The 15,166-nt window shown below is 42.5% G+C and overlaps 1 protein-coding gene across 2 annotated transcripts in view; it reads left to right on the top strand.

Annotated features, from left to right (window-relative positions):
- sulf2a (sulfatase 2a) overlaps positions 1-15,166 on the top strand; it is a 46,454-nt gene that overhangs the window by 7,091 nt on the left and 24,197 nt on the right. For both annotated transcript variants that reach the window (XM_087840571.1, XM_087840570.1), the window contains exons 3-4: positions 5,630-5,759; positions 13,913-13,978. The gene's annotated coding sequence lies outside the window, so the exon portion shown is untranslated. The remainder of the gene's footprint in view (positions 1-5,629; positions 5,760-13,912; positions 13,979-15,166) is intronic.

Here is a 15,166-nt window from a genome sequence, read left to right as displayed (position 1 = left end):
TCATGCCTGATTCCACCTACAGTTGTTCTCAGGAGTCCATTTTGAAGAGAGCACACACTAGAAAAGGTGGTTCAGTAATGTCAAGGTTTCATAAATGTATAAATATCTGCTGACGCGACTGACCTAACATTTGCCCTAGCCTTCACCTATTCTTCCTGTAGCGTTGGCTGAACTCCTAGCTGGGGAACGTGTGACTGTCTAGTAGTACTCTGATCTTTAGTGTCCAGTGCACCCACCTTTGAGGTCTGGCCTTCTCAGTAGGCCACCTACATGGCCTTCAGAGTGGTTCCATCTTTTCTGTTGGCCTCCTGCCTGGATCCTATAGTGTCTTCATCTTTACTTCTGGCCTCCTGCCTGGTTGCCAGAGTGTATTTGTCTTCATTGATTGCCTTCCACCAAATCCCTTGAAAAGGCTCAGCCTTCACCACTAGTCATCCTTGTCTGCTATATTCTGGCGATATCTTCATGAGCAAGAACAGATGCCGTATCCCCATATTAAAACTAGTGCTGTCAGCGTTAATCTCGTTAAAATGACATTAACGCCCTAACCGCATTAACGTGGCAAATCTCCGTTGGCGAGTTAGCGTGGATCGCCCCGTGCGTGGGGCTGGACGGCGCTAACGAGCTAACCGCATTGATGCCGTGCAGATGTCAGTATCTGCATTTATGACAGCCAATAAATGAAAATAAAATAAATGAAAATTAGCCAATAAATGAAAATTAAAAATAAAAAGACAAACATAGGAAGTGCATGCACTGCTCTGTGCTTTGAAACTCATTCTTGTGTACCGCTTATATCTTGCAATAATTGTATCCCCCTGCAAAGTGTGCAACAGTGCAAGTGTGCTGGCATTGTGTAGTTCATCCACCAGAATGCACTCTGCAATTTCCAGTTGACAAAACTGTAACAAAGAGTTTACAGTGTAAACGAGTAATCCACAACTTGTTGTAGCAGCAGAATAATATTATTATCTTAGTAAAAAAGTCTTTGCTGATATATCAGTTTAAATCACCAAATACTGGTACCTGTATCTGTCTTAAAGATCTGATAACAGCTGATACTCTATTACAAAATAACATAACCAACATAACCAACACGTCTTGCATATTCGGGATTCACTTACCGCAACATCTGCAGTCAGGATAAGCAGTCACACAAAACTGGTCATCATTTCACTAAGTCAACAAGTTTCCCCTGCACTTTCACATGAGAAGGATGGTGTTGGCAGCATCTGACTGATTTCAAACATTGATAAATGTACGGGCAGCTAAACTGTACTATGAAGAGGTTAAAAACATAATATAGTAGAAACTGAAAGCTGTGTGCTTAAACATTTAGAGCAAAATGGAGTACACATACCTGACAACGCTGCCTTTAGTCATACTGGCAAAGAAAATGAATCATTCAAAAGTATGTTTACTTTGTTGACTCACTCACTCAATGCCTGTTGCACACAAACACCAAATAGCCAGTGAACATATAGAGTATCACATAAAGAAAGAGAAATGCACAGTTTTTGACTTTCTGTTTCCTTAATTATATAAACTTGGGTTTATGAGTGAAAAAAAACATTATGCAGGTACACGAGGAATACGGAAAAGTGGGGATTCAGTTTTAGCATAAGCACCATTTGAGCATTTTCAATCAGTTCAGTTGCCTTTCCCACCTTCAAGTAATGCATTTGGGTTCTTTTATCCTCTTGATGCACAGCCGAAGATTTATTCCATGAAGCCCAGAGTTCGCCTCCCCCTGCTGGCTGATGATCACATAACATGGGCTCAGTTAGCAAGCCTGGCAGGGTGTCCCAATTCTAATTATTATGTGTTAGTACACCATGTAGTAATGTTGACAGGACACTGTTTTGGCAGGTCGACAAATCAATGGAGTGTACTATTTTGTACTAACAAGAACGATAGCAAGCTACTGCTTAGGTACAACAGTCTTTTCCAAAATATTTTGAACTGCCAGACAAAGGCATTTCTTATATTGTTGGTAACTAGATAAATGTTTTCCATGTCTACACGGATAATCAAACCTGTTCAACCAGGACACCATTTTTTAACTTTTGCTTTCCTTTGTGTGTCTGTGTTTGTTGTTATTTGTCCTTGATGTTTTGAGAGTTCTGTGTACGACCTAAAAACTAGAATGAAATCTGTAGTTCTTGTCGAACAAAGGGAGACAAAGGCTTTCCCACAGTTGTTCTCTTGTAGATTTTATATTTTATTGCAGAGCATTTAGTTGGTCTTATTCAGACTTTCTTCAGTGTGAAATAACCAAACGCTTAGCAATTAAATTTAAAATCTGCACTAAGGACTTTGCTGAAGCCTCTGTTCTTTTTAATTGTACCATTCAGATTTGTGGGACATTCATAAATGAATTATAACATCACCTCAGGGTATGGAACTCGGCACTAGAAAACAATGGCCGCTCACAGCAGACTTATGAACTATTTATATTTTCAGTGGGAGCGTGTGATGTGGCAGTGACAGGAAGGATGAAATAAATAAGAGGAAATTACATTGGACATGACAGGGCGATGTGTGGCATGGAGGGATGTAATGATGTAGGGCTAAGTCAGCTAATCTATTCTGCTGTTGTGACGGCCTTCTGTGCCACAGAAACATGCACCGAGGAAACATCCGGGAGCAATGAGCACAGCTGCAGAATGTGATTCTTTACACTATTTGTATTTGCAGTAAGTAAAAAGAGTTAGCCCCTGGTCATACATATGTTTAATGCTCTGATGTGTGTGCACAGTGTTTCTTTCAAGGTCTTGTATTCTTAGGATTTTTATTATGTTTAAGCCTATGCAAGCTAAGGAGGATGATAGACTGGGTAATTTGGTTCCCTGCCTCTGAAGCTGTGTGCTCGGAGGTTTACTATTATACCTGCAGTCGTGTTTTTTTTATTTTGTTTTCTAGGAGAACTTCTCTCATCCTCAGTTCTGTCAATCTTGTGCCCTGAAGTCCCCATGTAGTCAGCTCCTGGGTTCTTCTCTTCTTTTTCTCGCTGTTTTCTCTCTGTTTCTCATCATTATGTGGCTGTGGTGATGTAGTGCTGTCTCAATGCACAGGACCTACTTGTAAACACCCTCAGATCAACCAGGGATTCATAAATGCACAGAGGCCAGGGTGATAGTGGTGGTGAAGAGAAGTCAGCCTCGAACCAAGTGGCCCTTACCAAGAAAATAATAGGAGTAGAGCTCTCAAAGATAGAGAGCGCCGGTGAAGAGAAGGCAGTAAGAGGGTCTGCTTCATTTGCACCGAGTCCTCCCCTCGTCATGTAGCCAGCTGACAGGGAATATTTTTATCAGCCTGGCGCACACAGTGCAGAAAGGAAACGAACTCATTTGTAAAAGCACACTCACAGCCAAGGACAAGATCTCAGCATGATAGAACAGAGCTGTCTTTTTGTTCTATCGGAAGTGAAATCATTCATTTTTATTTATGCACCTGCCCCACCTTATCATGCAAAGGTTGTGCACAAGGCCTTTCCCACTTTGTGTCAAATGAAGCAGAAAACAGAAATGTAAAACGTGTTCCCCGCTGTCTGGACCCTTCCTGTGCTGAATTTTCTCTGTGTCAGCATAAAGACATTTATTGTCTTTCTTCGCATCGTATTTTAGTCTTTCCATTTCTTTCCGTGTCTTTTCTTCCTCGCCTCTGTGGAACTTTCTTCGAATGCAGTTGAGCTGAAAGAAGTCACCTTTGTTTAGATAGAGAATTTACTCTGTCTGTGCATTATCCACAACATTCATGGTTTACATGTCTGTTGATTTGCATGAAGTTATAAGTTGGTAGGATGGCACAGCTTAAGAGTGCGTGAGAGGAGGCAGCAGAGATGGAGAGTGGGCATCAATTAAGCATGTGGTGAAGTGGTGTCACTGGGCTGCTGTGTTGGCATGTCTGCACCGTTCAGGAAAAACATGGCTATCTCTGGGGCATTGTTTGTAATTCGGCATGTAAGAGCAGCTAGATGGCTCCTTTATGTAAGCAGTCCCAGAGTCGCAGACATAATCTCATATGCATATATTGTAGAAATAAATAATTTTACAGAAGTAAATTTTTTGTTTTAAGATTATTATGAAAAATATTAGAGCAGCCTAATCCATTTTTACAAAGGGCTTATGCTTCCAATTGGCTTGTGTGACAATGCTTTTGAATGTGTTTTTTAATCAGGATTAGTGTTGAATGAATCTTATGTGGAAGCAGGAAACATAATTTCCTTCATCCTCAAATGGCATGCAAATCCCTCGCTCTAAATTGTTTGTTCTTCATCTCCAAAAGGACAGTCATGGCCGGAAAAATACTGTTTGATTCATTTATTTATTATTTTTCCAAAACAGCACGGTTTCATCTCTTTGCAGCGACACAAATAGCCTAAGTATGACAAAGTGACAGATAGATGATCCATTGCAGACGATGTAATTGAAAACGCTAGGAGGGGGTGGACAATTAATCTCTCTTTCTCTCACTGCTTCGAATTTCCATGGAGAAATACCTCAAAATGCAGATAATTGATAAGAGTGTTATTGATTAGATGGTTTGGGAGGGGAGGCAAAGAGGTGCAGAGGTTTTCCATCACTAATCTTTCTGGCTGTGACTGGATCTAAATAACCTGCAGAGAGGGATAAACAGGCGCATCCATCATGGGATGGCTGGTGGAGACAATGATGAATGCCTCCACCCTCTGCCACCCTCCGCTGCACCTCTCTTTCCTGGTCAGGGATAGGAAGTGACACCGGCACTCAGGAGAAATACCAGGCTTCAACTGAGCAGGAAAACGCCTGCTTTAGCTCTGCTGTGATGGAAGGACTCGGGGCAGACTTTCCGTGCGGGTTGTTAGAATTATCCCCAGCCCTCCATCCCCTTGTCTCTGTGAGCTTGTAGGATTATCCATCTTGATTGATCCTGTTTGTTTTGTCAGAAAGAGAATCAGTTTGGAGGATTTCTGAGTGTGTGAACTCTCCCATGTATCCCTTCTGTGTGCTTGTATATAAATTGATTGTGGTGTGGGTTTCTTTTCTATCTGCATGCCCATGCACTGCGAGCCAAATCCCCTGTGCTGCTTCGACCCAGTGAGCAGGCGTGCCCACGCCAGCTCTCCTCAGAGGTGCCAGTCTGATAGATATGGTGTGTGTGCCAGGCTGTGCCTTTTCCTCCTCAACCCTGCAGCACTAAGATTGATCCTCTGTTCCCTCCCATTCTTTTCTCTCTTTTTCCTCTGTGTGCCTCTGCCTTTATGAGACTGTGAATAGGTGAAGCTCCCAGGCTCCAACAGATGGCCGGAGCTGCCCTGGTTCACTGTCTTGCGTGGATGCGTGCACACAGGCACACACACGGATATATATGCACACACACAATGCCCACAAGCATTACTGCCCTGTGAATCAGACCCAACAGGAAGAAAGAGAGCAGAAGCACAGCTAAAACTAATGGGTAACAGCCAGGTAGGAAAAGACGTGCTCGAATTACAACAATATTCCAAAAGAAGTGGACAAAAATGCTGCTGAGAAAGGGAGCGAGGGTGAAATTGAATTGTAGATTGAGGGAGCCTCTCTCCTCCCTTTTTCCCTCCCTCTTTTATTTATCTCATGTGAAACCACGCCTCCCTCCTTTCACTTGTCAGTGCATCTATAACAGTGAGCTGTCTGCACCGGGCTGTGTGTGGGGTGAGACGATCTCCTCGCTCTGCTGGTACAGCGGACCCGATCTGACCGGACCAGACGAAACTGGATGGTACTTGACTGGCCAAACAGGTGTGTGCATTTTTATCTGTGCCTGTGTGTGCATTTGTCATAGATGACTGGGGACAGCATGTGTATCCCTCAGTATGTGATTGCTTGTTCTTCCACAGGACTTGCTTTCAGAGTAGCGTATCTAGAAGGTACAGTGCTGGAGCTTTGCCCTAGTTTACACTTGAATGCTCTGATCCATTCTGTTCGCCTCTGAGATTTATGCGTGGAGTCGCTAACGGCACTGCTTATTGTGGTAAGAGAGATGGGACTATTCATCGGATGCACTGGAGTATCTGGCTTTGAATCGGAGCAGTAAGGGGATAAGCTGCTGTTTATTTGGTGGAACAAGTTGGTAGTTTGGGGGCTTTAATTTGGTTTTTAAGCGATTGTTTCTAAAAGTGTTTGTCATGTTTCAGCATGCCTTATAATATGCCACCGAGAAGTAGCTTTAACAGCAGCTGTGCTGAGAATCTGCAAGTGTCTACTTTATTCACTGAAACAAGTCAGTGCAGCTTTTACTGTTATTTCGTCTGTCTTGGTGTTACATCCTATTTATAAACTTCTCTTTGTCCTCATATTTCCCAGTGTGGTGTTTTGAGAAATGCTTTCATTGCTTTGTATTTACTCAGCCAAATATAATCCTGACTGTTGCTGAATACTGTGTGGTGCAAAATTAGAGTGAAAATCTGAACTTTTTCCCAAAAAAAGACCAGTCCAATTTTGAATGCTTTACACTGAGTAAACCTTAATTTGCAAACGGACTCCTTCGTTCTTGAATCGCCATTTCGTTAAATGCAGCCGCTGCCACTCCTGTAAGAACCTGCACAGCTTTAGTCTGGTCCCTGTGAATGTACTCGTATCACTGTTTTAACGTCTTTATGGGTCAAAAGGCTGTGTCACCACCAAGTGGTGATGGTTAAGAGCAACAGAGTCAGGGGATGAGGACTGACCTAGTGGCTGCAATATTTATGACAGAGACTGCTGAACGTCCCGTGTTCTTTGTAGTGATATGGGATGAACAAATGCAAAGATGGAGGAATGGACGGAAAGTAAAGAAGCTTCAGAGATCTGTTCTTAAAGCATTCATTATTTATCACAACGCACTCTGCCATGGAAGCTCTAACCCCCACATCAACTGGCCTCTTTTCTCACTAAGATGCCAGTGGACTGAAGGAGGATGCTCCTATTTATTCTACCTGTCGGCTAATCCCCGGAGTGTATAGCATAAAGACTCCATCTTTATGCTATACGCTTACTCTCGTACACATGCACACACCTACATGATGTTTTGTTCATATTTATGTTTGCACACGCTAAACAGTAATTGCAGGGTTACACTCACTAATGTAATGTGAAATTACAGTCGCTTATTTGTGCTGACTTAATTGCAGACATGTAGCGATTGCACGTTCAGTGCAAAATTTGTGCTCATGCACACCCAGCACATGCAGAGCAGTCAACCATCAGCCATTTTCCTCTTAGTTTTGTTCTTTTGTTCACACACTCTTTCTTAGACACATGAATTCCACACACACACACACAAAAACAGGCACAATCAGTGGGAGTGACGACCTTGAGACCTGTTGATGTTGTTTGCAGCGGCCGTGTTGTGAATACATAAGAGGCCATGTGGGGCTCCCGGCGAAAATGGGGTTCTTGACACGCAATTTGTAAAAATGGCTTGAAAATGTGCAGGAGAACTAGCGATGTGAGGCTAGTGTCAAAGTGAGACAGCAGCATGAATATGTATTGTATGTTAATCCCACACGCTTGACTCAAGCTGTTGATGAAAACAGAGGACACGTTCCCCCATCTTCACTCTGGGGAGGAAGCGCTATCGACAAACCTATTGTCAGCGCAGCCTCATCCCTGGGCACGGGGGCAGAGTGGTGACAGGTGGCAGATATCGGTGACAGCAGCCAAGGTGACACTGCAGGATGGGCTCTGAGGGCCCACGGGCGACTGGAGCAGCGCTGGTGTCTGCTCTTTTTATTGCCACCTTGACCTTTTGTGGTTATACACAGGGTGGTTAGATTAGAGGGTCGTAAAGCTAATGTCACCCATTAGCTTCATTCAACCCTCTGTATGCGATGGTTTACTTCACCTGCTCCATTTCCTGGCCCCTTACATTTCCTACACAGTCTGTAGCTAAAATGTTCCCGCTCCCTTTGTTTTTAGGCATATCTTCACTTAGAATGACAGATAAACTCACTGGGCTGCCATTAAAGTGACAAGAGAAACTTCCCCCACAATCCTCCTCAGTGCCACTGTTAGAAACGCAACACTGAATAACACACTTGTTTAAGCCTAATAACTAAACAGACTGTGTTACTTACTGATATAGTAGAAATAATACCATATAAATTTCCTGTTTAAATCTCTTGTTAAAAAAGTGCATGCCGGCCCGAGGTTTGCTCTTGTTTTTGGTCCCTAACACTCGCCACCTTCTTCTCTTTTTATTTTCTTTTTATCTCCCCCAACGGAGGAATGGGGCTCATTTTCTATTGTCAGGTAGAGTTGTCACAGCTACTGTTGTGGTTGCATCATCCAGCAATTCAGCTACCTGGGGTAAGCTACCAATAGATACTGAGGAGAACAAAAGAGCTACTCCTCCTGTTTTGGTTGTGTAAACCAGAGGGCAGCCATAGTAAAGTCAGTCTTATGGCATTTGCGGTTAAACATTGTTGTTATTCTATAGCCTCTACTTGTGCACTCAGCATTTCTTTTAGAATGATTAATTAATGGCAAATCTTGGCAATTGGCTGTTTAAACATAACATAGTCCACTGAAAAGAGGCAGAAAGGAGGGGGTGGGAAAACAAAAACCTAACGTATACCGCCACGTGAGACGAAAAGATGCACTTAGACCTTGTGATATATCGGCTGTGGCATTAATTATATACTGGGCTTAATGAATATGTTGGGTGTATACGACTGTATTCAGAGATTTTTAAGTAAAACACTGCTTCATGTTTTATAGGAAATATGTTTTCAAGTTTTAACCAGCAATCTAGGGTTGTACTTCTCACTGAAGAGCACAGAGACCCTCTTTATCCAGACAATATGTAGTGGCCACGTGAATCCCTGTTCATCTGTGTCTATAAGCTGCTGTTAACAGGTCCTGCTGAGGCGGCACCAGGAGATCAGTATGTAAATCTGAGAGCTTCTGCTCCTCTCAGCTAAAATGGAAGAAAGGCAGAAGGACTCCTTGAACGAAGCATCTCAGACACTCCTCTCTGAAAGCACAATGAGAAAGAAGCACAGTCCAGGACTGATAGGAGCACACTGGTGAAGTACATCGGTGTAGTTCTTTCTCCGTGTTTGTGCCTGTGTCGCGTCGGATAAGTGTGCGCTGTGTGCAGTTGCAATTCCCACTGTTTATGTGTGGAAAGCCATTCGACTTTTGTGTGCGAATGCAATCAGATTTCAATCTCTTCCCTCTATATGGCTGAGCTGCTGCGGCGGAGGTGCCCCCACGGGGAAATGTAATTATACCCTGCTGGCCACAGAGTACAGGCTTCACTGGCCTATCTGTCTCAGGAGAGACAGCGGCTGGAGGCCCCTTCTCACTTGCAATATCAAACAGCAGCGATGTCACTAAAGCCCTCTTATATCTGTGAATTTTGTATTAAATCCGTGCTCCGCAATCTGCTCCTCTAATCATCTTTTAAATCCCGGGGTTATCTGTGGCCTTTTGCAACAGTTTTGTTACAGTTGTGAATAATTTATGACAGAATTAACTGCGGTTGCTAAGAGCAGTGATTGGGAGATTTCAGAACACAGCCAATATCTGACTCAAGTTCAAAGCCATTTTTCTCACCTCTTTTTTTCCGTCTGAGAAGCGAAATCTTATCAGCGCAGATGTAATTATTGTCGTAATTGCTTTCATCTGCATTTTCTCCACCTGCGTCCTTCATGAATGGCATTGAAGAGTTTTTATTATTGATCAATCTCTGATGTATATTCCTCTCATCCAAGCATGTGCTTCTGTTTTCTATAGCCGTGGCTCCTCTGCTGCCTGCTCTCAGCTTTGCTCTGAGGTGTGTGCTGAGATGATGTCCATTAGTAAGACAAAACAAACAGACACACCCCACTCTCCTGAATTTAGGCAAACAATCAATGAGAGCACTCAGATAACAGCAGACTAAATGGCCCATTGATGTTATGATTAAATGAATACAGGATGCAGAGATGATGGTAGGACACACCGGCCCAAACCGACTAAAATATATTATTTTCTCTTGTGGAATTTATATATACTGTACAAAACATCTCTCAAACCCTCCTGCCCTGTTGGGCACTGTGCTCAGGACACATGCCTCACAGTCGATCAATATTTTAGACTCCCACTCTTCCTCTGAACACTGAGGTTTTTGGTTTGTTTGGATTTTCTTTAGGAAACTTTTTCTTGGTATCTCCAGTTTTTTCTTTGCCCAAAGGCTCCACTGTCACTGCTGCAGGCTGCTCTCTTCTTGTCATTATGGTTGCTTCCCATTTCAGCTCTGCCAAGCCAGTCATGGCTTACTGATGTAAAGCAGACTGCTACCAGTGCTGGATTAATGGTGTATTACACATTATTGGTCATTTATAAAAATTAAAAAAAAGTCACACAGCTGTTGATTAAAAAAGCAAACTTTGGATCCTTGGTTGGGAGCAGAATACGCTCAGTTTTTGTTAGAGTTGTGTTAGCATGTTGCATCCACTCCAGGAGCTTGTTGGCTTTTGATGTCCTGTTCACAGAAATGAATAGTTGCTTCTGTCCTGTGCGCATTTTTTTCTTTTTGTGTAACAGTTTTGATGTGCATGTCTCCATTTCTCAGCTGATGGGTCTATTATGATGTTCCTGTGTCCCACATGGACTTAAATCATGGATTATTCACAAGACACATTTAGGGTTTTTTCTGTCTCCCATTACTGAGATAATTAAAGAACCTAAGTAATGCAAGTAGGGACAAAATTGTTACATTCATAATTATAATGTGATTGCTCTTCTTAGGAAATATGATGTCTTACATTACTGTGTTGCAGACAGATAAAATATGATTACAGTGTAGTGTTACTTTGAACTCCAGTACATTACAAAATAATAGATTGAACTGATCAGAGTGCTGATAGGCATAATGAGCGCTGTGTGATCTCGTTTGACAAAGGCTCAAATATGATTTAAAGCAAAGAAGAAATGAATAAATTTTAAAGAGAGAGAAAATGGAACAAAAGGCTATGACAAATGTGGGATATTCTTTAAGTCTTTGTTAAATCAGGAACAATGAGTTCAGCAGCAGTGAAGATTCCAAATGGAAATACTGAAAGTTGAAGATTTTACCCAGCAAATTTCAATGCGTCATCCATTTCATCATGTTGTACCTGGTCATGGTAACTTATCAGATGTTCAGCTGAGCCAGAACGCTTCTGTCTTCTTCATTTCCCTGATTTGCTACACTCTAGCTCTACCTTAATCTCAGTTTCTGTGTTCTTCGCCCTCTCTCCATCCCTGTGTTTAAGTCACAACTGCATTTTCCCACCTCGTTGCGCACCCTCACCCCTCCCTCGTGCCTCTCCCTCAGGGTGTAGCAGTCATTGTTGTGCCAAATAAGGTTTATGGAATTACAGATCTCTGAAATTGGATTTTCTCACTCCACCAAAGCACTGGGATTACAGATTTAAGCCCGGGTGCACTGGGGCACAACTGACCTGTGACTGAAGTGTTTTTTTTTCTGGCTTCACCCCAAGGTGGCAGATCAAGAGATTGGTGTGCCAACAGCTCTGGAGTGAGAAAGGCAGGCAGACAGGCAGATTCTTTGTATCAGTATGTACCTGGCAATTAAATAGATTCAGAGTCAGACAGCTTTTTGGCTTGTGTGTTTGGATTTCTATTTCTCTCATGTCGACCACTCTCACTCTTACACACTCCTCCACGTCTGTCCTCACAACTTTGAGTGTGTTTGATCTAATTCTCATCTAATGAATCTTTTGATCTTCCTCGCCTGACACCCAGACGCATCCCAGATTTCTACATCCCAAAGTAGCTCAATTCGTTCTAATCCTTAAAATCTGGCTGCTGGTGAAGCAATTGATTCCAAGTGATGTACAAAGATTTGCACTGTCTGCCCGAGGCTTGTTTAAAGAACTGTGGGATTTCTTAACTAACCTTGATCCTCCCCCACTCCTCCCGTCCCCTACAAATCTACCTCATCGCACCTCTAGATCAATTCTGTCATTATCGCTCAAGTGATTGTGCATTAACCACAGTTGGAGTGAGGAAGCAGACAGCGCTGTGAATGCAACATTAAGATGTTGGCAGGAAGGTGGTATTCATTAGAAGTGGTGGCTTTGTGAACTCTTAATTGGAGAAGAGATAGGAGTGAGGGTAAGGGATCAATGGAGCCAGAGCTGAAGTTTCAGTCCACTGACATCAATCGCCTCCCAATGAAGAACGCAACTAATCAAAAAAACATTGCCTCAGGCTTCCAGTTATTTGCCCTCACAGTCAAACGTGATCAGGATCACTGTAAATAGACAGCTCATTCCAACTTATCTGGAGGATGAAGTCAGCTCGTAGCTTATATTTGTCAATATTTGCTTCAAAATGTCTTTGCTGTTTTGGTGTAAAACTGGCAAGAACCTGAAATTCTCTTCACAGAAAGGAATATTAAGTGAACCCCTGGTGTATTTTTACTCCACTGCTAGAAATAGTCTCTTCCTCTTCATCTTGCCATTGCCTGGGTAATAGCCATCTTTCTGCCGTGTCACGTTTTGATGTATCATTCTCTTATTCACATCAAGGACAAGGCCAGGTGTCACATTTTCTCTCAGTTGCCACGCTTGTCGTGCTTCCTTGTCACCCTTGGCCTGTTCCAATCCCCTCCCCCTTCCCTCATCTCCCTCTCTGCTTACTTTTTTATTAAATCTGTCACTTCTTTATCTCATTTGCAGCCTGCTGTGTCTGCTGAGTTCTGCGAATGTATGTGGATATCATTTTTCGCCACATAAAATCCTGTCAAAATAAATAATGCCTCTGATGTTTTGTGTTGTCACATCACTGAAATTCTTAGCTTTAAATGCCTATTCCGGTTACTTGTATGACTACTACACACTTTTAGATGGACAGATAAACAGGCACAGGTGCACAGACTCACCTCTCTTTGATGCCCATGAGTGGCTAGGAGTGCTGGCTTGGGCAGGGAGCAGCTGGGGTCAGAGACGTGCCTTGGCAGCGAGATGACAGTGAGCTTTCCAGCATATTCTTAGCTATGCTTCACATACCAAATGGCTAGGGTTTTGTGTGTGTGTGTGTGTGTGTGTGTGTGTGTGTGTGTGTGTGTGTGTGTGTGTGTGTGTGTGTGTGTGTGCACATGCATATGCACATCACCACTCTGCGTGTGCAAGACACCTCATCAAAGATTTCACAGAGTGTTATGGAGATGTCTAAGTTGGTTTTGGCTTGCCTCAGATGTTTACATGCTGGACACTGACACCTGTCCAATCAGAACAGGGATCAGACAGCTCCATTCCTGTCAGCATGTCTTCACAGACAGACACCAAACAAGGCCTCGCAGCTTACAAGATCACAACTGGAGACATTTGGAGACATGTAGATAGTGTTAGACGGCAGCTTGATGGAAAGAGGAGGGTGAAAAAAGCTATTTTTCTGTAGCTCCACTGCTTCTGACACCTAGTATAAAGATTTCATAGTTTGCCTGGCTGATATTTAGCAGCAATTCCATAGTGTTATGAAAGCAAACGGGTTGTTATAACTATTGCTAAAAGTGTCCCAGAGAGTAAGAGGTAATTATGTTAAAAGCAGATCATTTATATTCTGGTACAGGTCTAATTAAACCACCTCCTGAACTATTGCCTGCTTCCTCAGGCGTCACAACATCCATCATACACGGACTATCTTGTTTGAATACCATGTGTACACCAGATGTTCTCAGTCATTGGGCTATGTGTGAAAGAAGAGTAGCATTTCAGAGTGGCGTCTAGACAGAGTACTTAATGGCATTTTTTAGGGTGGAGAGGAACAAATCAAGCTGGGGTCAAGCATTAAAAAAATATTTGTTAAAAAAATAATGCAGTGTCAACAATATGGAATATTCTGGCTTTGTTTGAGCTTCTAAACTGAAGTAACATATGTTCCAAGTATTCAACCACTCTGGACTTTGTGTTTGCTTACAGGATTTGGCAGTGAGAGGCTGATTTCTGTGGGAGAGAACATCTTTGGCAGCTTGTTTAGAAAAGAAGGTAAGGATGTTCACCTCTCAAAGAGAATTTTCCATCTGTTAACATCCCCGTGGATGGAGTTTTGTCTCGTTTCCACAGGTTTCTAAAGATGTGGATCAGTGCATGTCTTTACGTTTCTCCGCGAAATCAAATCACACAGATTTGGTCTTTTCTGGTTATCTGATTTTGTACTTTTTGGGTATCACACCTTCATCTTCAGACATAAGTCAGGGACTGACTTATTACCTTTTCCCGTTACCATGGATTCTCCTTATTCCTGAGAAAACTGCAGGTTACGGTTAGTGTCAACACTTTATTCCCTACAATGGGGATGAAATCATCTCTTCCAAAGACATCACGTTGCTTCAGCCAGTCCCAGAATCACATCAGCTCATTTGATCTGAATGCCAGTGATTACCACTTGGTTCTGCACAAATAAAGGCATGGTTGTTATTGCTTCTGCAGAGAGGGACATCATGATGAAAGAAATCTGTGGGTGTTTTGGTTGCTGGCCACAGCAGATGCACCCTCATCAATAGCAATGGTAGTTATGAATAGAAAAAAAGAGTGACATGAATGCTGTAGAGTGTTGGGTGAGGTGAGACTAATAAGCTGGTTATAAAGTGTAGACTTTTTATGAAAAATAACCTTCACTCCCTGTGGCTTTGGGTTACATTAATGTATTATCTAAACAAGAAATGATAGGACTGGACACATTTTATGCTTTAAATTAGTTGTTAGATGTGTCACTGTTACTTTGTCCTGATTTCCAGTAACATAGTCGTGCTGCTGCTATGATCAGAGTCATCCTGTGTGAACAGTTGGATAGCTGCAGAAGAAACTGCTCTCTGTACATGTGGGTATATTATTTGCACAGCTGTGTACAGCTGTCTCATTACCACTTGCAAAAACATCAGCATGCAGGGCAGTTCTCCTTTCTGGTTAACAAACAACTGCTACAAAGGGCTCCTAATATACATGCAATAGTTTACTGTTTTGTTTGTGAAGACAATATGCCTCACTATGAAACTTGTATTGACAGACGATTTAAGGCAGCTCAGCTCTGATATAGCTTCATGTTTCTGTGACACTAGCAAGAGCAGACAGGTGAATGATGTGCCTTTGCTAAAATATTCTGTTTGAGGACTGATCTCCACTTCAAACCCCTAGTTTGAGGACAGCATTCACCTCTCTCTTTCTTCCTCCTCT

Source organism: Neolamprologus brichardi, chromosome 5 (genome assembly GCF_056152115.1).
Source record: "Neolamprologus brichardi isolate AB-2024 chromosome 5, ASM5615211v1, whole genome shotgun sequence".
NCBI classification, from domain to species: domain Eukaryota; kingdom Metazoa; phylum Chordata; class Actinopteri; order Cichliformes; family Cichlidae; genus Neolamprologus; species Neolamprologus brichardi.
The sequence above is the reverse complement of the archived record's forward strand: the minus strand, read 5'-3'. Positions and strand labels throughout refer to the sequence as shown.